This window comes from Ursus maritimus, unplaced genomic scaffold, assembly GCF_017311325.1.
Source record: "Ursus maritimus isolate PB19 unplaced genomic scaffold, ASM1731132v1 scaffold_3, whole genome shotgun sequence".
In the NCBI taxonomy this organism is placed as follows: Eukaryota; Metazoa; Chordata; class Mammalia; order Carnivora; family Ursidae; genus Ursus; species Ursus maritimus.
This window is the reverse complement of record NW_024425563.1, coordinates 4419625-4445181: the sequence shown is the minus strand read 5'-3', so window position 1 is coordinate 4445181 and position 25557 is coordinate 4419625. Positions and strand designations below refer to the sequence as shown.

General features: G+C 47.6%; 1 long non-coding RNA gene across 3 annotated transcripts in view; it reads left to right on the top strand.

The window, feature by feature from the left end:
- The window catches only part of LOC121105775, a 366257-nt gene that overhangs the window by 283715 nt on the left and 56985 nt on the right, over window positions 1–25557 (top strand). For all 3 annotated transcript variants that reach the window (XR_005838435.1, XR_005838433.1, XR_005838434.1), the window contains exon 2: window positions 4822–4926. This is a non-coding gene — a long non-coding RNA (uncharacterized LOC121105775). The remainder of the gene's footprint in view (window positions 1–4821; window positions 4927–25557) is intronic.

Genomic DNA, 25557 nt, shown 5'->3' with positions numbered 1-25557 from the left:
TGTGTCCCTGGAGAATTATTCCATTTCTCTGTAATATCTGCGGAAAGAGTGTCACGCCTACAGCCCTAGTTATCTATCACTGTGCAAAATATCGCCTCCCGGCTTCCATGGCATCCTCTGGTTCTAAGTGAGTTTCCCGGTTCCTGGTGAGTCACCAGCCTGCTCGGGTTCAAGGGGAGAAGAAACAGCTCCAGCTCTCCCTGTGGGAGCAGCCAGGATTTCCAGGCGCATTTAGAACGGGAGATACCCTTCTAGCCATTTAGAGAAAACACATGCTTCCCACCCAACCTACCATTTTTAATGCTAAATCATTGCCTCAGAATATGGAATATTTGTCCTTCTTGTAGTTTTTCAAAATTTGCACCTGTCAAACATCTTTTGGATTATAACTTCTTGCAAACTTCTCTTTCTCTTTCTCTATAATTAATATATGTATTTATGTATTTATTTATATATTCAATTACTTTTTAAATTTTTATTTTTCCCCCAGCTTTATTGAGATATAATTGACTAATAACGTTGTGTGAGTTTAAGGTATACAGTGTGTGGATTTGATACATTTATAGATTGCAAAATGATTATCCCCATAGTATAGAGCTAATTCCTCCATCATGTCACATAATTACCATTTCTTTTTCATGGCGAGAACATTTAAAATCTACTCTCCTAGCAACGTAAGAGTGCATGATACAGCATTATTAGCTAGCATCACCATGCTGTACATTAGATTTCCAGAACTTATTAATCTTATAAGTGGCAGTTTGTATGTGTTTTTGATGTTCATTTAAAATCCAGCCAAGACCATATTATTAAGGATAGAGCTTTTATAGTCTTAAAAACTAGGTTTGCTAGGTAAGTTATCAGATACATATGAAATATCTTTGCTTTTAGCTGGCCTGCATGGTTCCCTAAGGACCATTGTGATTGCATTAAATCCTAGCTAGTCTAGTATCTACTGGCCTCCAAATCATAAGACCTCCTCTCCTGGGAAATTATTGTATTTGCCTCCTTAGTGAGAGACAGACTTATTTAAAAATCCCTCTGGCCTTGGAGTGAAGATATGGCAATGGCAGACAAAGGCACCTGGGTGCTTGGGTTCGCTGTGGCCTCTTGCTGGACTTCTGCAAAGCTCTTTGCAGCTGTTCTAGTCAACGGGATTTCTGTCCTCACTGTACCTCCCTTGGGCGGGGGGCTCCATTTTGTAGTGGCTGAGAGTTCAGCCTTTGGTGTCAGACAGCCCGGATTCTTCATCTCCCCTCTCCCCAGACGTGTCCTTACGTGTTGTTATCTGTAGAAAGGCACAGTGACAGAAACAACTGACAGATTTGCACGAGGATAAGTGATAGCATGGAGCGCTTAGCTCCACGCCCAGCATTAAGAACTGTTTGGTGGCTGCTAATGTTATTCGTTTTATTTCATTATCGTTATTATCCTTATGTATGTCTGCACCTGTCACTCATTCAGTAGGTTTTCCCTGCTCTCAGACTTCTTTTTTTTAAACATTAAAAAAAATTTCTTTTAAGATTTTTATTTATTTGAGAGAGAGAGAACAAGCGGTGGGGAGGAGCAAAGGGAGAGAGAGAGAAGCAGACTCCCTGCTGAGCAGGAAGCCCAACGTGGGGCTCGATCCCAGGACCCAGAGATCATGACCTGAGCCGAAGGCAGATGTTTAACCTACTGAGCCACCCAGGCGCCCCCTCAGAATTCTTGATAGCTTGGTGACCCTGTATTTCTCTTGGGTACCATCTGTAGGGAACAGCTTGTAATAGAGACATTGAGAAGATTCCTGATGCCGCTATCTGTAAACTCAGATGCCTCCTCATGGGGCTACTGTGTTACTGTGCACGCCTGTGTCTGAAAAGTTATATTGTAGAATGGAAAGTTGGTCACCACACTACTGCTCAGACTAGAGTGGGGGCACCTAGTGGCTCTCCTCCTACCCCCAAGTTCCTTTCCCTGGGGATTTCCATCTGTTGGTAATAAACTTTTGAGAAGTGGCTCGTGGCTCTCCTCCTACCCCCAAGTTCCTTTCCCTGGGGATTTCCATCTGTTGGTAATAAACTTTTGAGAAGTGGCGTTATGGAAGCACATTTCTAAAATTCTAGCCTGAAATAAGATTACAGGGCATATGATAAAGCTGAAGACTCCTACGTAACCTTTGGGGTAAGTGTGGCAAGACCGATTTAGAGCCATTCAGAGAAATATGATAGACACGGCTGCCCTGTCTCAGTGTGAAGCCAACAACCCAATTTCCAGTCACCTTCTCTTCCTGGGTTCAGAACAGAGCCAATTTCATCCACCTTTTCCCCAGTGGCAAGATTTCCAGAATTCTCCTCACTCTGGTTTTCTAATTAGTCTTTACTGCAGAATTGGTCTGAGCAGAATAGAGCGCATGACCTTTCCTCATTATTTGGGAGTGATGTTATCTATGACTGCATTCGAAGATGGCATCGGCTGTTAAGTAACATTATCACGTCCTGAGCTTACTGCCAGAAAACGTGGAGGCCTTTGTTGATGCTAACTGTCGTCAAGCCGCATAGCCTGTATTGTGGCCTGCAATTGATTTTCTGAACTTAATGCAGGCCTTCCTATTAACAAGCAAGATGCTTTTTAGACCTATGACGTTTTTACTGGTCCTGATTCTACTTACTTACAACAACTTCACCCTTCTAATCATTGACACCGCTCTGTGCTGAACTTATACCGAACCTAGATACCCAAGTAACCCCTCAAATAATTCCAGTGCCTTAGAATATTCCAGGACGATGCTTTACGCGCGCACACACACACACACACACACACACAATAAATACAAGTGTACTTCCATATAACCACCATATGAAAACTTGTGCAAAAAGTAAGGCATTGTTCATGTAAAAGAATTCACTTTAGGGGAAAAAAAACACCCTCATCGTGACGTTTTGTCAAATGCCTTAATACCATTAGATGGATTTAAGAACATTACATTAGCACACGACTGTCATGACTATTTCCCTCTAACTGTGAGCCTTTCTCGCTCACATCTCAGTGAGTCACCACCTCACGTGGAGTAAATGGCCAGCCCCGCAGCAGGGCCCCTGCGGACAGCTGACTGCAGAGCGGGGTGCAGCCTCATTCCCCCACCTCCCCGGCTTCTGCCACTTTGTTTCCTTAGCTTGACAGTGGCCGCAGCGTTTCCTTCTGTTTCTTGCATACAGCACCGAGTTTCCTTCTCTGACCCTTGTACTTGGGGACTGCACCCCCCGCCCCCGACAGCATCACTCTTCTCCAGTCTTTGCAGGGACTCATTCTCAGCACTCGGATCCTGCATCAAGGGCCAGCCTTTGCTCAGGGCTTCTCCTGAACCCCTGAGTTACCTCCCCACTCACTTAAACCCTGTCCCATTTATTCGCGATTCCAAGCCAGAACCTTGACTCACTTTCTTCATAGAACTTTTCACTGAGATGACCATCCGTCTTGTTTCTTCCCAGGCAGTGCCTGATGGCACCTGCTTTCCTGGTGTAATCATCAATTACGATCAAAAGTGTCTGGTTTAGATATTAAATTAGGCAGAGACCATGTTTATCATTTCTAGAAATGATATTTATTTATTTTTCCGTATTATTCTTAGGTGTCTCTTCACTAGAATATCTGAACAGGAGACACTGTGCTGGGCAATTATCTAAGCACTAGGAAGACAACAGTAGATAAAAAATATTTTTTGATAGAACCAATTAAATAAATGAATTACAAACTTTCACATAATCTGTGCACAGACACATAAATAGACTTAAGTGAAAGTTTTGGTTCAGATTTTACGTCACAGTTATTCCAACTTATACTCCAAATAATATATAAGTAGGGATAAACTCACCCTCTTTTAAAGGAATGAGATCGCAAAGTAATTGTCAGGAAGTTTATTGAAAAAGAACTTTATTTGAGAAGGTTTCTCCTACCGCACTGCCCGAAGCTTCCTGAAGAGGGGCTGGCTTGTCTATTAGTAGCTGAGGGCTTCTCTCTACCTTTGCCGGTGTTTTCTTTTCCATATCTGGCCTTGGTATGTGACCAGTTACTCTAGATAACTCAGGCAACATTCTTGCAAATAGCAGTAATGCCCACTTGTCCTTTTCAGCAAATAAAGTGGATGAGATACATCACAATCAAGAATTTCTGTCTCCACGAAAAGATGAATATTAACATCGAGTAAAAAGGTGTCCAGTTTTGTTTTGTTTTGTTTTTCAAAAATGATGCCAGGATTCTTCCGGCACTTCCCACTTTGTGTTTGATTTGGGGGAACTTCAGCCACGAGTGGAAGTCTGCCTGGGAAGTCTCAGGACCTGGCACGATAAAGGAGCAGGACACTGTCGTTAATTAGTGCACGGCAGTCTGTACTCTTTCTGCTGGTCCACAGCAGGCGAGCGGAGGGTGGTGCATGGTTACTGTTTAGGAGTCGGAGTCTGTCAGCCGCAGAGGACAGTAACACAGAGACCAAGGCTAGCCTTTGTGAGTGGAGCCTTTGTGTGAGTTAAGAACAGATTCTCCTGGGCACCTAGGTGGCTCAGTCAGTTAAGCGTCTCGGGTCATGATGCCAGGGTCCTGGGATTGAGTCCCGCCTCGGGCTCCCTGCTCCACGGGGAGCCTGCTTCTCCCTCTCCGGGCTTGTCCCTTGGCTTGGGAACTTTGGGCAGCGCACCGTCTACATCTCTTCATGTAGAAGCCCTTAGAAATGGGCGCATGTTAGGTAGCAAGGAATTTTATTTTCTCTGGTGCGTAAAACTGATTGAAATTCAGATTTACCCTGGTAACGATTTAAAATCTGCATTTCGTTCTTTCCCACCGCAGGGATGATTTATTCACATTCACGTCCCCGACACTAAGCCGAGCGTCGTCAGGATGTAGGAAGCCGCAGGAGACCACAGCACTGCCCTGAGAGTGAGGCCAGTTCAGGTAAGTGACATAATCATAGGGGTTTTGGGTTTTTTTCCATAATCATGAGTATTTTTAAAAGCAATGTAGACCTGGGAACAGAGAAAACCTGAGTGAACTAGATCCCAGTAAGAACGGAACTAAGTTCCAGTGAGAGACAAGTCCTTCCTGGAAAAAAGAGAAGCGGTGGCTGCTTTAATCTTTGGCACATTTCTCTTTACCTCAGAAATGGTAGGATGTTGTACCCAAATGTCCCCCGCCTTTTTTTTTTTAAGATTTTGTTTATTTATTTGAGAGAGAGAGAGCATGAGCAGGGGGAGGCGCAGAGGGAGAAGCAGATCCCCCCAGGACCTTGAGATCGTGACCTGAGCCGAAGTCAGTCGCTCCACCGACTTTCATCTGCCGTGTGGGGCCGACATGATGGTTCTGAGGAACCTGAGGATGTCTGGTCCCAGAGTGACTCCACACCCACCCCTAGATCTTTTCACGAGCCCTTCACTGAGAGCACAATAGCAGCACTGAGGGCTGAGGGGAGAACAGGAAGGTAGAGTGAGTCCCCAGGTGCGCAGAACCCTTCCTGAGCACGCGGCAGGGCCCTCGTGAAGGCTTCGGGGAGCGCAGGACTGAGAACCGCTCCCCCACGGCTCCTGGGCCTTCACAGAATGCAAGGCATCAGCGAATCAAAGCCTGTCCTAGTGGGTGGAGCGAGTCTCCTAAGGCTCAGGGACCTGCTGCTGGCTTGTAAAGCCTCGAGAGACGCTCAGAATCTTAATTCTCATATCCCAAGCCTTCTGACGGGAACGTCTTGATCCAGCCCTCAAAGTATTTGAAGCCAGTGGTGAACGGAATCCAATTAAGGCTGCAGCAAAGCTCAGACAGCCCGATTACAGATGTGTTTGGTTCAGCTTCTAACCCTTTTCAAGGAGCAAATACTGTCTGTTTACTTCTCAGTTATTCTTTCACATGGACTGTACAGAATGAGATTTTAAAAACTAAAGAGCCAAACGAAGAGGCAAGAAAATGTGATCCATTATCAGGAGAAAAAAATTGGTCATAGAATCAGGCCCAAAGACATAGATTATGGAATTAGCAGGCGTGGGCTATAAAGTAACCCCAGTAAATGTGTTAGAGGATTTAAAGGGAAAGATGAACAGTACATAGAAGCAGATGGAGAATTTCAGCAGAGAAGTGAAACCCATCCAAAGAAATGATGGAAATCTAACAGTGAACTAGGAGCAGTTTTCATTTGTGTGCACTTAGTAACGGAGCTCTAAAGTATATGAGACAAACACTAGCAGAAGTCAGTCTTTGTTGGAGAGTGGAGAAATGTGTAAATCCATAATCAGAGTGGGAGATTCTCCACATCCCTCAGTAACTGAAAAAACAACTAGGCAAAGTCATAAAGATACAGGGGATTTGGACATAACTGTCAACCGCCTTAACCTATTACCAACACTGCACACAAAATACAAATATATTCGTAAACATTTACTGACACCAGCCATAGGCTGGGCCATCAGAGAAGTCTCAGTTTGTTTTAAGAGAGTGATGTCATAGAAAGTGTGTTCTCTTGAGACTGTTAGGGACCGGGGGAACAAGCTCCCAAAACACGGCACGTGTGGGGCGCTTCCCATTGGCTGTTCTTGCTAAACCATTTCTCTCACAGAGCAGAACCCAGATGCAGCCAGGATGTGCCCTGGTATATAAGCCCGACTTAAAACAGAGGACCCCGGCACCAAAAAGCACCCGCGAGCCGCCTGGGTCGCCTGCCAGTATCGACCATTCAGGATGAGGCCCTCCCATCAGGGGAAGACAGATCAAAACCATAATGAGATACCACCTCACACCAGTCAGAATGGCTAAAATTAACAAGTCAGGAAACACCGCATGTTGGCGAGGATGTGGCGAAAGGGGAGCCTTCTTGCACTGTTGGTGGGAATGCAAGCTGGTGCAGCCACTCTGGAAAGCAGTGTGGAGGTTCCTCAGAGAGTCAAAAATAGAGCCACCCTACGACCCAGCAATTGCACTACTGGGTATTTACCCCAAAGATACAAATGTAGTGATCTGAAGGGGCACCTGCACCCCAATGTTTATAGCAGCAATGTCCACAATAGCCGAACTATGGAAAGAACCCAGATGTCCATCGACAGATGAATGGATAAAGAAGATGTGGTCCATATACAATGGAATATTACTCAGTCACCAAAAAGAATGAACTTTTGAATGGAACTAGAGGGTATTATGCTAAGTGAAATAAGTCAGCCAGAGAAAGACAAATACTGTATGATTTCACTCACATGTGGAACGTAAGAAAACAGAAGATCATAGGGGAAGGGAAGGAAAAATAAAATAAGATGAAATCAGAGAGGGAGACAAAGCATAAGAGACTCTCAGCTCTGGGAAACAAACCGAGGGCTGCTGGAGGGGAGGGGAGTGGGGGGATGAGGTAACCGGGTGACAGGCATTAATTGAGGAGGGCACTTGATGGAATGAGCGTTGAGTGTTGTCTGCAACTGATGAATCACTGAATTCTACCCCTGAAACTAATAATACACTATATGTTTACTAAATTGAATTTAAATAAAAAATTTTAAAATAAAAGAAGGGACGAGGCCCTTCCCACCAGTCAGGATGAGGCACTCCTTTCCTCTTCCCTCATTAGCATACTGGACCAGAGTGGGAACCTGCCGAGCGCTGTCTCTATCTAAGCAGAGTCTCCCCTCTGTCCGGGGAGGCCAGGGTGACTGCTCTGCGTTGGTGCTGTGTCTTCCTTCAGCTCAGCTGTAGCCTTGTCTATGCCTTTGATCTTTGGGTCCTGCAACACTCTGACCTCAAATGTTAAAAATCACCGATAATATGATATCTGGAAAAGGTCAAATGAGAAATTAGGCAGCAAAAAAAACCCCACCAAGAAACAAAAATCCTTGAGTCAAAGGGGTATTACAAAGGAGATCAGAACATTTAGAGCCTGAATGACAAAAAGAACTCAACACGTCCAAGTGCCAGTGCAACCGAAGCAGTACTAGAAAGAAATGTATAGTTCTGTGCACCCGGAGCGTCGACCTCTTCCTTCTGCCCTTTTGTACAAACCTCCGTGTCTAGAAGCTAGGAAAGGAAGAGCATCGGGAATCCGAAATATGTAGAAGAGGGAAAATAATTAAGAGCAGAAATCAATGAAATAAAGACAGATAATAGAATCAACGGGACCAAAAGTGGACATGCGGAAAAGATTTGCAGAATTCATGAACCCCAAGCTAAACCAATCAATAAAAAAGAAAAAAGAAAGAAGGCACAAGTAATCAGTGTGAGAAAATATTAAAGGGCTATCAATAAATCTATTACAGACAATATCGAGATGAAACATAGTAACACACGTGCCAACAGAGTCAACAGTAAAAGTGGAGCAGGTAAGCTTCTTTGACGAAGACGAACACCAGCAGAAAGAAAATCTGGAAACATATATATACATATATATTTAAATTTGAAAAAAAAGGCCTTTCAGCAAAGACAGTCTGAGGCTCAGCTGACTTCACTAGTGGATCCTATCAAAGACTTAAAGAGAAATATTACCCTTGTTGTGCATTTTTCTTCCAGAAAAGGCAGGAGGAGGAAGTGAGTCCCACTATTTTTATGAAGCCAGCACAGGCATGAGGCCAGAAATCTGATTGAGATGTTTCTAGAAAAGAAAATCACAGACTACAGTCCTCCAGAGGCATGCTGATATAAGCAAGGGCAGTGGTGGTTTTGGTTTGTTTTTGTGTGTGTGTGTGTTCTGATGAGATTAATTTCTGAAGAGAGGATCTTTTCAGGATATGGTAAGGTTCTACGTTTTGACGTTCTTGGTAGTTAAACGGACGTATACAGTTGCCAGACTCAGTGAACGATATACTTCAAATGTGTGCATTTTATTATGTGAAAATCATACTTCGGTAAAAACAAAGTGAAGCAGTTATGGGAAGGACGCACTTTGCAACACTGAGAAATGCTTTGCGAGCACACGTCCCTTGGTGGTCATGCGCGTACGCCGCTCTGTTCACCACCTCGCGTTAGTGGTCGCGATGAGTGCATCACATTCGTGATGCGATTCCCCAGCTCCGAGACGATAAATCACTTACTCCAGGCTTGGACAGTTAGCATGCGGCACAATCAGGACTGAAACTCAAGTTCTTTGCCACTTAGTGTCTGCTTTTCCCCAAAAGAACCCTTCGCTGGTGCACTACGCTTACCTCCGAAAACCCTGCCTGCCGTTGGGAGCTCTGGAATCCTTGTTTTTGTTCTGAACCTCCGAACGTCATTGGCTGGTAATTGGAATAACAGCCTTTAACACATGATTACAATTTTATAGCAATGCATGCATTTAGAATTCTGACTTACTTAAGATTCACCCAATTATCTGAATCAAAATATTTTCTTTGCCTTCACTGTTGGGTATTGGAGCGTGAGCATAGAGCGGGATCTGGGATAGGTGCTTCAATATGCCCCCGATGGCAACGGAAGCTTCCCACCATCGTGACGTCCGCTGCCTGGCACTGGGCTTTCTCCTTCTCCCTCTGCCTCCATCCATCATTGGTCTCAGAGCTTTCCCACTTGTGGGTAGAGGAGAAATTATTTCTTATTCATCTTGTATCCCAGGCTTATTATGTCTGGCACTCAGGACATACTTCCTGAATGACTAAGCAAGTAGGGCAGATGCCTTTGGGGAAACTGTCACCTCCTGGTCTGCCGTCTGTCACCACAACTGCACTGATACATTGATTAATAATTCGTCTGGAAGTAAAGATCCTTTAGGATGGAGTTGATGATCCTAAAAGTGGTATTTTCATTGTGCTGTTTAAGTGCAGCATTGTTCGGCTTGCTTGCTTATGGGTCAGCACTCTCTCTGGGGCAGAGGCTGTGGGGTGTGGTTTGCGCAGCCACCTGCCGAAGCCGGAGGGTATGAACGGACGGTGGTAGTCGCTCAGGTGTTGGATGAACAAATACGTTTCTGCAGTTACATAATACACACACAGGTCCGCAGACATACCCATCTTTCTCTTAATTGGTTGTGATTTTCGTGTCTTGTTAATACCTCCTTGGTTACCCCAAGGCATGGCCTTCCATTTTGGGGTAAGATTTCAGGGTTTGCTGTTTATATATGCTGGTTAACTCATTACACAATTATTTTCACTGATGGTGCGACATAGATACTAGCCTTTTTCCATATGCATAATCAATTTTCCCAGCACTATTTATTGAATAGCTTAGTATTTCGTTGGTTTGTAATGTCATTCATCAATGTTCTGTATATTAGCAGGCAATTCTGTATACTCTTTATCCTTTCCCATTAGCTATGTTGGCACTGATACCATAGTGTTTTAATTACTACTGTTTTATAATGTCTTGGTACTTAGTAAGAAATTTTTGTTCTATTTCTTCTCTGTTCTTGATCTTTCTTCCTAAAGGTTTTTAAAAAGCAAATTTACTTCCTGGATTCTGCCCCCGGAAGGATTTCCCTTCACTGTTGCATTTTACAGCCATCCCCTTTCATACATTTGGGCTGTGCACATTTGTTGTGGTTGTCGTACATTTGGCTGGTTATGAGTATATTATACGAACCCATCTTAAACCGGTTTTACCCTTTTTGTTAGCTTTTCATAGGGAACCCCCATGAGGCCCCAGGTGTTTGTTAAGGGCAAAGCAGTACACACAGCAAGAGGCACAGGTACCAGGTGAGTGAACGACCTAGCTACCTGTGCAACTAGCTCACACTTGTTCTGATACATACCATTTCCATGGATAGCTGAATATTACCATCAATCTCCAATCTTGTGATTTGGTAGATGAGAAAAAACACAGTTATGATGGACAGTTCGGGTTACACAATTAACTGGTGCCTTATGGTTAAACATGAATTTTCTACCAGGGTCAATAGGAGGCCGGGAGCTGCTTACCAAATTGAGGATAGTTGTTGGCAGAAGATGGCATGGCTTCATTCCAAGCCCAGGGGACTGTGTGGTGATTCTTGCAGTGGGATTTGTCAGAATCTCTATAAAATGCATCACCTGTCTGTCCCACAGGAAATACCACTGCATGTGTTGACGCACAGCCCTCAGGGACAAGACGGCCAGAACCACTGCCTGGACCTGACACTGAGGTCTAGGCGGTAGACCTTCTTGCTCTTTACTCTCTGCCCTGAAACCAGCCATCTTCAAGGTTACTCAGTAATTGTATTTAGGGGCACCTGGGTGGCTCAGTCGGTCAAGTGTCTTCCTTCCACTCAAGTCAGGATCCCAGGGTTCGAGCCCCTGGATTGGGCTCCCTGGTCAGGGAGAGTGTCTGCTTCTCCCTCTGCCTCTCCCCCTGCTTGTGCTCTCTCTCTTGCTCACTCTCTCTCTCAAATAAATAAATAGAATCTTTGAAAAAAATAATCGTATTTAGAAGTATGCCTACATATCCTATTTGCAGCCTCCAAGATGTGCAGAGCCCATGGAGAGCTGTGTCTGTGTCTTTGCAATGGGTGCTACGAAGCGTTAATGCTATCTCTCCCACTTTAGAGAGCGTTCTGACATTCTCAGCTGCTGCCTCTAGAAACACTGTCAATGTGGTGGGTCTTCAGGCTTTGGGGAGGTTTCTCTTTCACCTTCTCTCATGCTTGCTTCTTCCTCACTTCAGACCCAGTGAGTACAGTGCCATCCAGGAGCGTGATAGTGGATGACATGTTCAGACATTCCGGTTCCTTCTGGTCTGTCGTATGAGAAGGCAGGAGAGCTGGCCCAGCCACGAGGTAGGAGCGCGAGGAGGTGCTGATGCCCGATCCATGCGAGGCGCCTTGTTTCTGGTCTTTACTGGGGGAAATGGGGGAAGTTACATGCCAGGTCAGCCTCCCGGGCAGCGGGGCAATGCCGGCTTGCTTCGGTGAAGGTGACATGTTCGGAACCACAACGAGGGTGGACATTGCCACCTGATTAAGGGTGCAGTGACCACGGTCCTTCCCTCTGACTCATCTGGTGTCCTTACCATTCGGACAAGAAAGGCAGAAGGAGTTGTGGAGTTCTCTTTCCCCTGCAGGCTCTGGTAGCATTGATGCCTAAGGCATGTGCTATTGCTTTGGGTTTACAATTTTGGTAAAGGAAAGGCAGTTCCCAGAGCTTTCTGTTGGCTTTCCCTACTCCAGTATCCCTCATTCCACAGGTCAGGGAGTCAGCGTGGGGATTCTGCCAGTGATGAGGCACCCCTACTCTCAGTGGGTCCATTATTCCACTGGGTCCCCTGTGATAGAGAGTCAAGCTGAGAACGTGTGTTGCTGGACGTCCACAGACCCTCCTAAGGGCACATTCGTTAGCTTACCTGTTATTAGCATCAGCCCAGAGCCAGAAGCTAATAACCTTCAGAGGCTTTTCTGTCTTCCTTTTGGCCAGTAAGTATCCATCCTTGTGAAATGGTTTCAAGTCTCACTTGGGAGGTTTAGAGATCGTTTCCTGTATATTCTTGTGTCTACACATGTGCGGGAGGCCAGGAGAGGCACCAGCGAGAGCACACAGCACACGTGCGGGAGCGGCTTCGATGGAACCTCCCAGGTAGGAGGGCCTTCGCAGTCTTGCCTCCTGCTGGCCCATCCCACGGCCTGACATTTCAGGTGGGCTCATGCCCTTCTCCACACCGCCAAGAGTGCCTGCCAGGCTGGCAGGGGCTTCAGGCATTTGTGAGCAGGGGTAAAGGAGGAGACAGATGGATCGGACTGGAGCCGAAGGAGAAAGAAAAGACCTAGGGAACGGGGCTGTGTCCAAAATGAAAAACCGAGAGGCAGAAAGGACGAGGGGAGTAAAGACTGAGAGGGACCGGAATGAGAAGAGTGGGAGGGGGGTCATTTTGTTCATTTCAGAACATGCGTGCAGTGAAGGCACCGTATCAAGGGGAAAGGATGAAGGAGAATTTTGGAGGAGATAAAAAGGGATGTGAGAAGTGTTGTTGGGGTTCCGAAGCTAGATTACCTTTAATAACCTTTGAGAGTTACCAGGAAGGATTGAAGTTAATGTACCTCCTGTTTGTTCTAATATATGTATATATATATATATATAAATATATGATAGCGTTCTCCCAGTGTGGACTGCGTGCATTATGGCTTCAATAGCAAGCCAGGAGGGGACTGATTGTAGGCCCTCCCTGAGAGAGGGTTTCTGTGCTGGGGAGAGGAGACCCCAGCGGGGGGTTGGGCACCGCAGCATCAACACGTGCAGGTGAGGACCAGAGCAGGTGCCGGGCCACTCTGCAGACGTCCCAGGTGTGCTCACACTTCGTCCTTCTGCCCTCCGCCTTTATTTGCCAAAAACTGAGAGAAAGGTCTTCCTCTCCTTTCCTGGGTGGATGCAGACAGGGTCGTGCTGATGGGCCTGCCCCTCTGCAGAGCCCAGAATTGGCCACCAGGAGGCAGTGTTGCCTCTTCTCAGACTCAGGGTGAGAGGCCCCATCAGGGAAGAGCCTGAGGGAAGCCCGCTTCCAGATTATTACAGATAATAGAGGGAAGAGGAGATGAGGGGGCGGGAATACGCGGTAAGCACTTGCGTGAAGCGTGGGAAATGGGAGGACCGAGGAAATCAAGGGTTTCTTCAAGCATTCTGACGTAAGGGAACGGGCTGCTTGCAAGCTGGTGAGCTCTCCGGCCCTTGCTGGGATGCTGCCTCTGGAGGCACAGAGCCCGGGTTTTCAGACTCACCCTGCAACCTTAGCTGCGTGCCCTTGACCACGCACTGCTTCCGTCTGGGCCTCAGCTCCCTGTGGGTGAAGCATTGTTCTCAGACGTGAGCTCCAAGTCTCCCGGATGCCGGGCCCCATTTACAGATGCACATTTTTGAAAGGGAAAGATGGCCATAAATGAGAAATACAAGTTTCTTCTTTTATTTGTTTATTTAGAGACAGTGCACTTGGAGGTGGGGGGAGAGGGAGAGACAGGATCAGGCGCGGAGCCTGAAGCGGGGCTTGATCTCACCATCCTGAGATCATGACCTGAGCTGAAATCAAGAGTCGGATGCTTTAACTGACTGAGCCACCCAGGCGCCCCTCTTCGTTCATGACTTTAGACCTCACAGTGTAGAGGAAGTGTGACGTCTCACAGAGATTTGCCTGATGGACCTCCAGGCTGGATGCAAAGTGACCGGTCAGGCTGCCGCTGAATCCATGCCGCAATCCTGCCTGCACGCTCGGTCAGGAGACTTGCCTGCCAGTCCCTCTGAAGGCATGGCTGGCTGCACGTGGAGCCTCCCCAGTGCTCCCTGACAGCCCTCAAGTGACCGGAATTCTAGGTGGTAGGATTCTTACATGTTTTGTCCATCCCGGCGGAGCTGCCTTGCTTGGGTCAGCAGAGTTGTGTCCTCCAGGAACGCACACCATGATAACCTCTCCACGCTCAGTAAAATCCAGTAAGATCTTAGGTCTGTCCCTTCCACTCATCTCAGTCTGCTCCTTTCCTTACATCCCCACCACTGGCCACCATCGATGTGACTGTCCCATTCACGCCAGAAACACCGCCAAATGCCACTGGCCCTTCTCAACCACTGCGCTTTCCGTCCTTGTCCGTCCACTGCCTTCGGGGTGTCACAGCGTCTTTCTTTATTTGGTCTGAAATCTTGAAATAGCTTCTAACCTACCACTTAACCAGCTTCTCTTCTTACTTTTCTAGCTCCCACAATATTCTGTCTGTTCACCAAAAGCAGGAAATAGCTTTGTATGCCTGGTGTCCGTTACTGTGTGGGCCGCACAGAGCATTCAAAGAAATGTTTGTGAAGTCACTCACTAAGCGACTGACCCATAGGCTCTGCAGCTGGGAGTAAGACTGGAGCCCATGAAAACTATCCAGGCAGGGATGTTTTTGTATGCTCTCTGGAAGATGCATGCAAATACCTACTTTAGGGAATGCAGATATTCTCAGAGGCACATACTTCCATGGAATCTTCGCTTAAATACATGTAACATTTTCATATATGTGATCTCAGCCTTGTGAGGCAGGCAGGGCACATATTACTTTTCTAAGGCTTTAGTTGTAAGATTTGAGAAAATTGAGCCCCAGAGGGGTTAAATGATTGCCAGGGTCACGTAGCTAACACGTGGTAGTACTTGGCAAGAAATAGGATCTTTCATTTTTGACTGCGCTGCCCTTTCTTCATTGGACCTCACAGCCCATGACTTGTGGAGTGAGTGATGGATGGGTGTGTGCTCGTGGACGCTGACGATGTGTATCTCTGACCCAGCTTCAACAACTGAGGGGGCAGAATCCTTTGAATTGGGCTTGAAAAAGACAGACACTAACTGGGGTGAAATTAAGTGGTTTAAAATGCATTTCGAGATACTTCACCTGGAAACACACTACTGACAGGTAAATAAGGTGAATATGGAGACACCTCTGCCAGTGAGTAACACATTGCTTTCGGGCAAGCAGGTAAGTTCAAGGAGATTGTCTTTCCCAGCTACACTTAGGAAGTTTAGTACATGAATAATTGAGCAACTTCCTGGCACACTCAGTATTTATTGGTAAGCCTGCTCTGGGCAGGAAAAGAGAAATCATTTTGAAAACAAGTTTTGCATTACCAGGAGTTTATTTGTTTGCCAGAAGCTTTCATAATTACGTCTGTAAGGAACATGCTGGCGTGTCTCCTGATTGTCTTGCGGATCTACTGATGTGAAAGATACCAGGCAGATCAGAAGGGAGGAGGTGAGATCCTGGGTCTCCGGGCACGCGTGCGCACTGCAGGAGATTAGAAGAGAACGTCCGGAAACCTGTTTGCTCTTTGATTATGACCCTCGTTACAGTCTCACGGTTCTGTGTGTTGGAATCGTTTTCATACTTGCCTTTTCTCTCCAGCCAGGCCAGTGGCCGGTCCCTGGGGGCACAGAGCTTTACAGGAGTGGGTGCTCTGTAATTGTTGAGTGAGTGTTTCCTATTCCAAGACGTTCACAATGTCGACTTTATGAAATTTAAGTCCGGGCATGTGAGGACGTGGAGAGTTTGCATCTGGTCTCCTACCGTCCAGTGGTGGTAGGAGAGTCCATCCACACAAAGCTAGGACTGCCTGATTCTGTTCATTCTTTAGGTGCTTCTTGGGTCTGAGGAAGAGCTCAGGTTGAACTTGTGTGAGGAGGAGAGCAGCCGCTGGTCACATTAACCCAAGATGGGAGTCTAGGGAAGTCAGCGCTGGCGCTCTGGGAAATGACATAGTATCTGTTATGACACGTGTTATCAGCAGTGTCTTGTTTGGACCTGGAGGTCTCACTGGTCTTGCATTCATTTCTTCGTTCACTGAGTTAATGATTTCCAAACTCCTTCCATGTGCCGGCAGTGTTCTAGGTAAGGGAACACAACAGGGAGGGGAAGAGACAAGTGCATTTGCCTAGTGGCGCTCACGCTCTGGGGGAAGGTGGCCAATCAACCCCGCCAGGAGCGTGTGATGTGGCCTGACTGGACTGAGATTTGCTGTGAGATGCAGCCCCTTTCGCATTGGCTGGGAACACGTGTGGCCCGGGATCATGCAGTTCCTTCATGCAGGGAAGAGGGCAGGGGTTGAATTTAAGCCTTCTGGGATGACATTCCTCCCAGGGGAAACCAGCACAGTCTCTGCATTTACTTAAACATTGCTTAGAAAAAACCAAACTGCTTTATTTAATTGGCTTTAAGCAAACACAGCTTAGTTTTTGTTTTTGTTTTTATTTTTAAAGAAGGGTGTTAAAATACAGATCTGGTGCTAACTCAGGGCTTTGCCCAGCAAATTGCCACTAAGAGGGTCAGACAGGAGACTGGTGGTTATCACGCACTTTCTCTTCCTCTCTCTCTCCCGTGCATGCTGTCTCATAGCTCCTACTGAAAAAGTCAATGCTTGGCTCTATTTTCTTGGTACAGGCATTTCCTCTAATTAGGCAAACGTGGATGCATTTGGCTTTTTCCTGTAGTCTGAATTTAGGTTTCTGATAAGTGTGACAGATGAAGAGACAGAATAGAAGGCAAATTAGCAAACTTTCCTATCAATCGTACTTTGTAAAAAATAAATGTATTTGTGATTATTCTTCCTCCCTGCCACCCTTCTCCATTCTGTACCCTCTTGGTCTTCTCTGTGTGCTTGCTCGCCTTGAAGCCGCCCCAGTTGGTTCAGACAAAGGCATGGCTGGGAGAGAGAGGGGATGGGGGTGTGTTCTGCACTTCCCTAGCCTCTGGCTCCTGGTTCTGGTAGTGGCTCTTCCCTCTACAAGTTCAGCTCTGTTGGGTGGCCCCCAGCTCTCCCAGGATTCACTGTTTCTTCTTCTTGGCCCTTTGGATCTGGGAAGGGTACCTTCTCCTTTGCTACTGGTCCCCCGGGTGTGTCAGCATTCCCTGGGAGTAGGAGCGCGCGTGAAAACCTATACGCATCTTCTCCTTGTAATGACCTTCGCCCTCTGCAACTGGAGAAGAGGCATGCGTGAGCGTGGAGTATTGAGGGAGAGGTGTGTGGTGGTGACATTGGAGCAGGGGTGGGAGTGTGGGGGAGGGCAGCGCCAGGAAGGAGGAGGAGGTCACCCCTATGTCTCGTGAACTCACAGCCTGCTATTGAAGCAATTTCCCAAAGCTTCTATTTCCCTCTTGGAGAATGCCATTTACTCCCCTTTCTACTTATTGAACAGGAGCAGAGAATGTCCTCTACCTGCCTGTGCAGAAGCCTCTAATTAAGAAAAGAATAATCTGAAGGAAGTGATTTTCACTCCTCTGATTAAAAAAAGCATTGCGGTACAATTTAGGTTATCTATAATCCTTAATCTACAATTTAGAAAAGAGAGATCTAGACCTTTTCTTGTTTTAATACTTTGCCTTTTAAAATGTAAATTTTGAGTTAATCCTAAGATTTAAGTGACTGTGACCCTAGCTCCAACCAGGAAGGTGAGCTCCTGCTCGCATTCCAGAGTGAAGTTCTGATGCATCTACCACCTTTGAGACGGTGAGAATAGAGTTGGGGGAGAATATTTGAAAGCATGAGAGTGATTGCATCGCAACCTTTACTCCCCTTCTGAGTCGTCCTCTCACCTGGACTCTCCCGTCCCACACTGAGTGGGAAGGGCGGGTGGGAAGGGAGGAGTGACAGGCGGCAGGGGCCCCAGGCACTAGGTGTGTGAAGTCAGGAGCTTCAGAGGTGACTCTGAGCGGTTCAGCCTCAGGGTGGAGGTGACTTTGACAGGGAAGAGGGTAAGAAGGATGCGGGTGGGAGGCGTACAGGAGGACAAGAGGGCTGTTTGGAGGGAACATCATCACTTCAAAGTCAGACACAGTAGTTTTATCCAATCCTTGGATTCCACATTGGCCTGAAAGAGATTCGTCACATCTCTAGAAGTCTTGGATTATACTGTTGCGTTCATAGGGGATGCTCGATAGCTTTGTCATGTCAGTGTTCGTCATCCATGTGGCTCTGTGGGGTGGGAGTGGGGTTGGCCTCGAAGATCCAGCCCCTGCATGACAGAGGACAGTAGGGAGTTGGTGAGCATCTACTTGGGTCCCAGAAATTATCCTAGAAAATTGGTGTGGACTTAAACTCTTATGTGATGTGTATTATGCATCCCATTTTGCAGGGGAAAAAAATCAAGGCTCATAAGTAACTTGGCCTAAGTCTCTTGGTTGGTAGGTGTCAGAACGAGAATTTGAATTCCAGCCTGGCTGATTCGCCAGTCCCTGCTGTGTTCAGAGCCTCTGGGAGAACCCTGAGCCTTGGCCGGGGCAGGGGGCCCCTGGGCAGGGCCATGAGGGAGGCTGTCTTTTGCCCTCTGTGCCCCCACCTCCCCAGGCTCCACCAACTTTGGATTTGGAACCACCAGTGAGTGACGAGGGACAGCCTGGTGACTCACAGCAGACAAGCTGGGTGTGGCCACGAAGAGACCGAGGGACACCTTTCTTGAGTGAGATGGCTGGGACGTAGGATCAGTTAGGCATGCTCAGGCCCATTGCAGTGGAGTGCTTGTTCGTGGAAGAGGAGCCAAGGGTGAAGGGGGTAGGAGCGAGGCCCCCTCCACAAGGGCCGTTCAACAGTGGCTCCGGTCGATGGGACTCCAAGCCCCACAGCGGCTGGGGTAAAAATAGCGGTCCTCGGATACGGACACCGAGGAAACCAGAGACACCCTTGTGGCTTGGACTGCAAGTCCTCTGGACGGGAGAGGCGGCGGCGGGGGGCTGGGCGCTGCTTCCCGCGTCTCTTCCCAGAAAACGTCAGGGGCTTTGGGTTTCGAAAGGCTTTTCTGATCTATTTATCTTCATGAAATAGGTGGTATTTTTCCCCCGTTGACAAATGTGGAAACAGAGGCAGAATTATTACATGATTTTTATGAGAAATAACAGAACGGAAACCAGGTCTCCGGTGTCCTCGTTCTTAGCCAGCTTCTGTGTACTGTCGTCGTCCTCACGTTGGAAAGGAGAGCTTTCGGGAAGACTGTTGGGCCTCCCTGGTGCTCAGCACATGTCAGGGTTTGAGAGTAGGAGGACTGGGGTGAGGGAAGGAGGGAGGACTAGAGGAGAACAGGCCCCAGGACAGGGCTGTTCAGCTGCTGAAATTCGCTCCCTCCGTGGGAGATACCTGGTTGGTGCCCACTGCTGCTGCATGCGGGGGAGTGGCCCTCCTGGGACTTAGGGCTCAACTAGACAGTTTAAGACACTGGTAAATGTCCCGGAGAAATTTAATTGTGGTGACAGACTATGGAGATGGGACCAGCTGGGTTTCACAGGAGAGTTCTGAAAAGGCCTTTCTGAGGATGTGACTTTGGAACCAAGACCAGCATGTAGGGGCTGGGGCTGGGCAGGTGGGTGGGCTGGGCAGGTAGGTGGGCAGGTGGGCTGGGCAGGGTTTCTTCAGCGGGGCACAGGCACCAGGCCTGGTGGGAGACGGACCTGCCTGGGCTCAGAGCTTATTGTCTTTCAGCCAGGACTCAGGAAAACATAGAAAAGTAGAGAAGGCAACCACCGTTAATTACAGTTAACTTTATATTAAAAAAAAAAAAAGAAACCTGAAGAAATATTGGGAAGGAGATATATGAAAATATTAAAGCATGACAAAAATTTTTTTTTTAAAGATTTTTTATTTATTTATTTGACAGGATAGAGACAGCCAGCGAGAGAGAGAACACAAGCAGGGGGAGTGGGAGAGGAAGAAGCAGGCTCCCAGCGGAGGAGCCTGATGTGGGGCTCGATCCCGTAACGCCAGGATCACGCCCTGAGCCGAGGCAGACGCTTAACCGCTGTGCCCCATGACAAAAATTCTTATACCCATCATTTCATGGCTGCATAATAGTCCATAGAATTGATGAATCACAGTTTATAAAACATGCACCCTACTATTGAATTTTAAAATTATCTCCAAGGCTCCCATTATTAAAAAATATATTTAGTAATTACACAGCTTTGTGCATCTGCACCCCTGACAGTATTCTCAGACTCTCAGGAGGGTTTCTCAGAAGATGCCACTACGGAATGAAAAAGTATACATGTTTTTAAAGCTCTTGAGGGCGCCTGGGTGGCTCAGTCAGTTAAGTGTCTGCCTTTGGTTCAAGTCATGATGCTGGGGTCCTTCGATCGAGTCCCGCCTCGGGCTCCCTGCTCACTTCTCCCTCCCCCTCTGCCCCTCCCCCTGTTTGTGTTCACTCGTTCTCTCTCTCTGTCAAATAAATAAATTTTTAAAAATCTTTAAAAAAAATAAAGCTCTTGGTACTTATTGCCAAAGCACATGCTGTTTACATAAGAGCCGCTGCTGATCTGCGAGGCAGCCCTGACCCTGGCTGTGGCCAGGGTGGGAGGTCTGTGGGTGTGATGGTGGCACAACCTGGGAGATGGGAAGTGAGGGGATGGGGGTCAAGTCCTGGAGGGGGCGGCAGGAAGCCCAGCTGGACATCGAGACCCCTGGTCCTTCAGCCTGAGACTATGCCCCATGGAAGAGTCCTGACAACAGTCCCAAATGCCTCTGCCTGCAAAGCTGAGTGACGCTCACTGTGTCGTGGAAATGCTCGGCCAAATATGTGGAAGCTACCGTTGGTTGGACAGCATCTTCATGATGGGGGCACCTGCCCTCCTCTCCCTGCCCCACCCCACGTGCTGGTTCCCCATCTCCACGAAGGCTCCTCCTGCCACACCCATGAGCCTGCCTCTTGTCCTGGCCTGACTGTGTCTCCCCCACAATTCCTGTGTTCAGTTCCTCACCCCCAGCGTGATGGCACGTGGCCTCTCAGAGGCAGTTAGGGTTAGATGAGACCCCCATGATGGCATCAGTGCTTTCACGTGAAGAGCAAGGGAAGAAAATGGTTCTCTCCCTGTCTTTCCCTGTCTTTCCCCCTTTCTGTCTCTGTTCCCCCCCTCCCCCCGCAGATCTCTCTGTCTCCCCCCTCCCCCCCGCCCCCCGCTGGTTCCATGGGAGGAGACTGTTTACAAGCCAGGAAGCCAGCTCTCAGCAGACATTGAATTTGTGGGCACCTCGGTCTTGAGCTTCCAGCCCCCCCAGCTGTGAGACAATATGTCTGTGGCTTTTGTCGTAGAGCAGAGCAGAGGGAGTTGGCCTCTCTTCCTGGAGGTCTTCAAGGAGGCTGGGCCAGCCAGGCACCTAATGTTGCCCCCAACAGACTGCACTGCGCTGCTGGAAGACCCTGCAGGGTGGGTCTCTGCATCTTGCCCCTCATGTCCGTCAGCCCTGGAAGCCAGCCCAGAGTCTGGAAAATACCCGTGTGCTTGAGGGTGGAATCCGGGGTGTATATTCATTTGTGCATTTGCCGTACCTTTCACGGTGCTCCTTGAATCTTTGATTGGGTGCAGTTTGAGCTCAGGGATCAGGGATTCCCTAACTCCGCTGGAGCGCCCCCAGTGGTTGTTCGCTGATTTCACGCTCTCCATCCTGGATGCTGGATGGGGTGTGTGCATGTGTGTGTGCGTGCGTGTGCACGTCCTGTGTGTCTCCGCCTGTGTCCAGCTCCGTCACTTCCACAGTTGCATCCTTGCTTGGAGGCACGGGATCTACACCCTGTCCCTCTCTCCCTGGACTGCGTCCTTGGGGTAAGCCACACCCTCTCTGAGCTCTGGTTTTTTGTCTGAAACAGAAAACATGCCTCATTTCATGTGGTTTCACAGTAACCCTGACAGGTAAGCACGACAAGGGATCTTTTGACCTTGTTAATGCTACTGACATGCTCCTTATCTTTCCATCATGGATCGCCGTCTTCTGCCGATGCCCTGCGCCTGCGCCTCGAGGGGCTCGGTGGGCCGTCCTCGCTGTGTGTTGCTACTATGGACCCTTTTATTTGGGCAGTAAGCTGGGCATTTGGGGGGAGCATGAGGCACACAACACAATTCCTGTGCTTGAGAAAAACAACACAGACCATCTTTACTTGTGTGTTCTTGACTCATAACTCGAGGCAGGGAAATGCCGCAGGTGGGAGGAGACATGTCCTGCCTCGTCTGATGGGGAATCGTGTTAACTTGTGTAGGGCCTGCTTCCATCACCCCCTTCCGGAACAGGGGATCTCGTCTTTATAGACGCGGGGACACAATACATTGTATTCCCAAACATTTGCTGAATATAGGAGTTCCGAGGAGGGGAAGATGAGCCTGCACTCCGCTGGGTAGTTCTAGAAAATGGGGAATTTGAGCAGGATCTTGAAGCCGAGCGGGCTTTTAATGGTCACCGAGGCACCACACTGAGACCTTGGTAGGTTCGATTAAAATTAAAATCAACACTCTTGCTGATGGGAAATCTGCCCGCTGCTATCCAGAAAGAGCAGGGAGGGTTCCTGAAAACTACGAAAAGTAATCCCTACCCAGTCCCACCCACGGATGTAAGTTCACCCCGGAAGCTGTTTGCTGTGATTTGGCCTTTGAGTTGTGGGTTGTGTGCTGTGGGTTAGAAGATCACTGTGTGATTTTGGGCTTTGTGTCTCAATTGCTTTATGGGCAAAATGGGACTAATTAAAATCCCCAGCCTCCCAGGAAATCTGTGAAAATGCAAATGTGGTCATGTCACTCCTTTTCTTCAACCACCACCTGGCCGGCTTCCCACTTTCCTGTGGAGGAAAGCCACGCTCCTTAGACGATTCAGGGGTCCCCATGCCTTCCATCGCCTCTCCCGGGATGTGTCACGCTGACTTCTTCTGGTTGTTGGAGCAGATCTGGAAGCCGCTCTAATTTGCCTCCCCCCCATGATGAATACCCACCACTCGGGTCTTGGCTCACAGGGCGCCTCTCCCGGGAGCCCTGCTATGTGCTGGAGGTGGCAGGGGGGCTCGCGCTCTGCGAGTCTCAGCAGCCCCAGCGCCGTCGTGGCCATCACGACTTGTTATCGCAACATCTTCTCAGCGCCTGCGCTCCCTGTCTGCTCTGTAAGTACCACCTCCATCTCCACCGCAGTCCCGTGCCCCGAGCAGTGCCCGGCATGGGGCACCTGCTCAGTGATCATGTGCTCACTCATGTGATTTCTGGGGTGCTCCAGTTTTACGGTCCAGCGACGTTCTGAGCGCCTCTCATTCCGGTTGGAACCTCCCCGAGTTCTTTGCCTGCGCCTTACTTGCTCCCGTCCTCAATTCTCCCTTTGTCCTAATGTTTTACTTCAGGATCTCTCAGATTATTCTTTGCCACGTCACCCCCTCCTGGTTCGTTCCCACCAGGCCACATGGTGACACACCTGGACATCTGAACCACTGAATATAGGGTTGGGACCTTCAAACCACGGGGCAGGGGTGCTCAGTGCTGCTTTTCTCTGCATACCTGAGGGATAAGATTACCTCCCAGAAGTGCCAGCACTTTCTTACGGCAGCAGTTCTCAGGGAGACTGAAAATAACAAGCCCTTGAAAGGGACTTACCAGAATCAGGAAATTCTGCACAGTCCTCTTCCTCCTTTGAGAATTTCTGAGTGTTTTCTAGGAACAGCATCTGCATTCAGAGGAGATGTATGTTTGGAAGCACTGAGAAGTGGCTAAGTGCCTTCATTTGTCTCCGATACAGGACCCCATATAATGTCCTTGCAAGGGAGAAATAGTGTTAATACAATAAGATAGCGTGTGTGTGTGTGTGTGTGTGTGTGTGTGTGTGTGTGTGTGTGTAACTTTTATTTGTTGATCAGTAACCGAATTGTGTTGCCTTTTCCTAGCAGGATTTAAAATCTGATGCATCGAAGATGTTCTCCAGTCTCTCATGAAGCCTTGGCAAACTGGCGGCTTCCTCGGTCCACCCACCCAATGTCCCCTCCCCGCCCACCCAACATCCTGGACAGGGGCAGGGTCCCCTTGGGGCTGTGAGGGGACCAGCCTCACTCTGATTCACTAACTCATAATGTGCTGGGGTCACCCTGTGTCACCCCCAGGCTTCCCCCCACCTCACACTGGGATTTTCTTTTGTAAAGTCACTTTTATTATGCGTTAGAGTTCATCAACTTTCATGTATAACGTGATGAATCTTGACAAGTGTATATGCTGGGGTCACTCCCAGCACAATCATCACATGGAACGTTTTGATACTCCAGAAATGTCCTTTATTATGCAGTCCAGTCCCTCCCCTGACCACCAGGTCCCTGGCAGCCACTGCTTTTCTTTTGGTCACCTCAGTTGAAACATGATCTAGAATGTTTTAATGGTGAAATCATAGCTATCGTCAATTCCTTTTCTTTGCTGAGTGGTATCCATTTTGTGACGACATAACCTGCTGTTTGTTCACGCACCAGTTCGTGAACGCTGGACTATTTCCAGGATTCCACTCCAGTGAATGAAGCTGAGATGAGGGTTGACATGCAAGTCTTTACTTGGTGATATGTTTCCATTCCCCGGGCTAATACTCAGGAGTGTGGCTGCTGGACCAGCAGCCAGTGTTTGACGTTATTCAGAGTTCCTAGATGGCTTTCCCCCAGAAGCTGGGTGATTTTATGATCTCCCCAACAGTGAGCAAGGGTTTCAGTTACTCCGCATCGTGTCCTCTTGATTTACCTTTGGTGGTTGTGCAAGCAACAAATTTGTCTATTTTACCTAAGTTTATGACTTTGTTTTATAAACTGTTTATAATATATTCCCTTATATCCTTTTAAAGAATGTAGGATGTAGGGGCGCCTGGGTGGTGCAGTTAAGCACCTGACTCTTGGTTGAGGCTCAAGTCATGATCTCAGGGTCCTGAGATTGAGCCCCATGTTCGGCTCTAAGCTGGGCTCTGCACTCAGCATGGAGTCTGCTTCTCCCTCTCCCTTTCTCTCTTTCTCGTAAATAAATACATAAATAAAAATAAATCATTAAGAAAAAGAATGTAGACTGTATGCTGAGAACTTCTTTATTCCTGAACAGTTTGACAGATCATTTCTACTTGATTTTCCTAAACAAAGTTTTTCCTGGACAGAGTTTTGCCAAATTTATTTCTCTGTTGTAAAACTTAGCTTTTGGTTTCATTGATTTTCTGTATTGTTTCCCTGTTCTTTTTTCTTTGATGTTCATTTTCATGGTTATTATTTCCTTTTTTTTGCTTATTTTGGATTTGTTTTGTCCTCCTTAAGGTAGAATCAGTGATTGGAGATCATTTCTACTTTTCTAATATAAGCACTTAATGCCCTAAGTTAACTCTAAGTACTGTCTTATCTGTATTCTACACATTTTTATATAGTGTTTTCATTTTCATTCAGTTTTAAATATTTTCTACTTTAATGTGTGATTTCTTTTTTGACCTATGG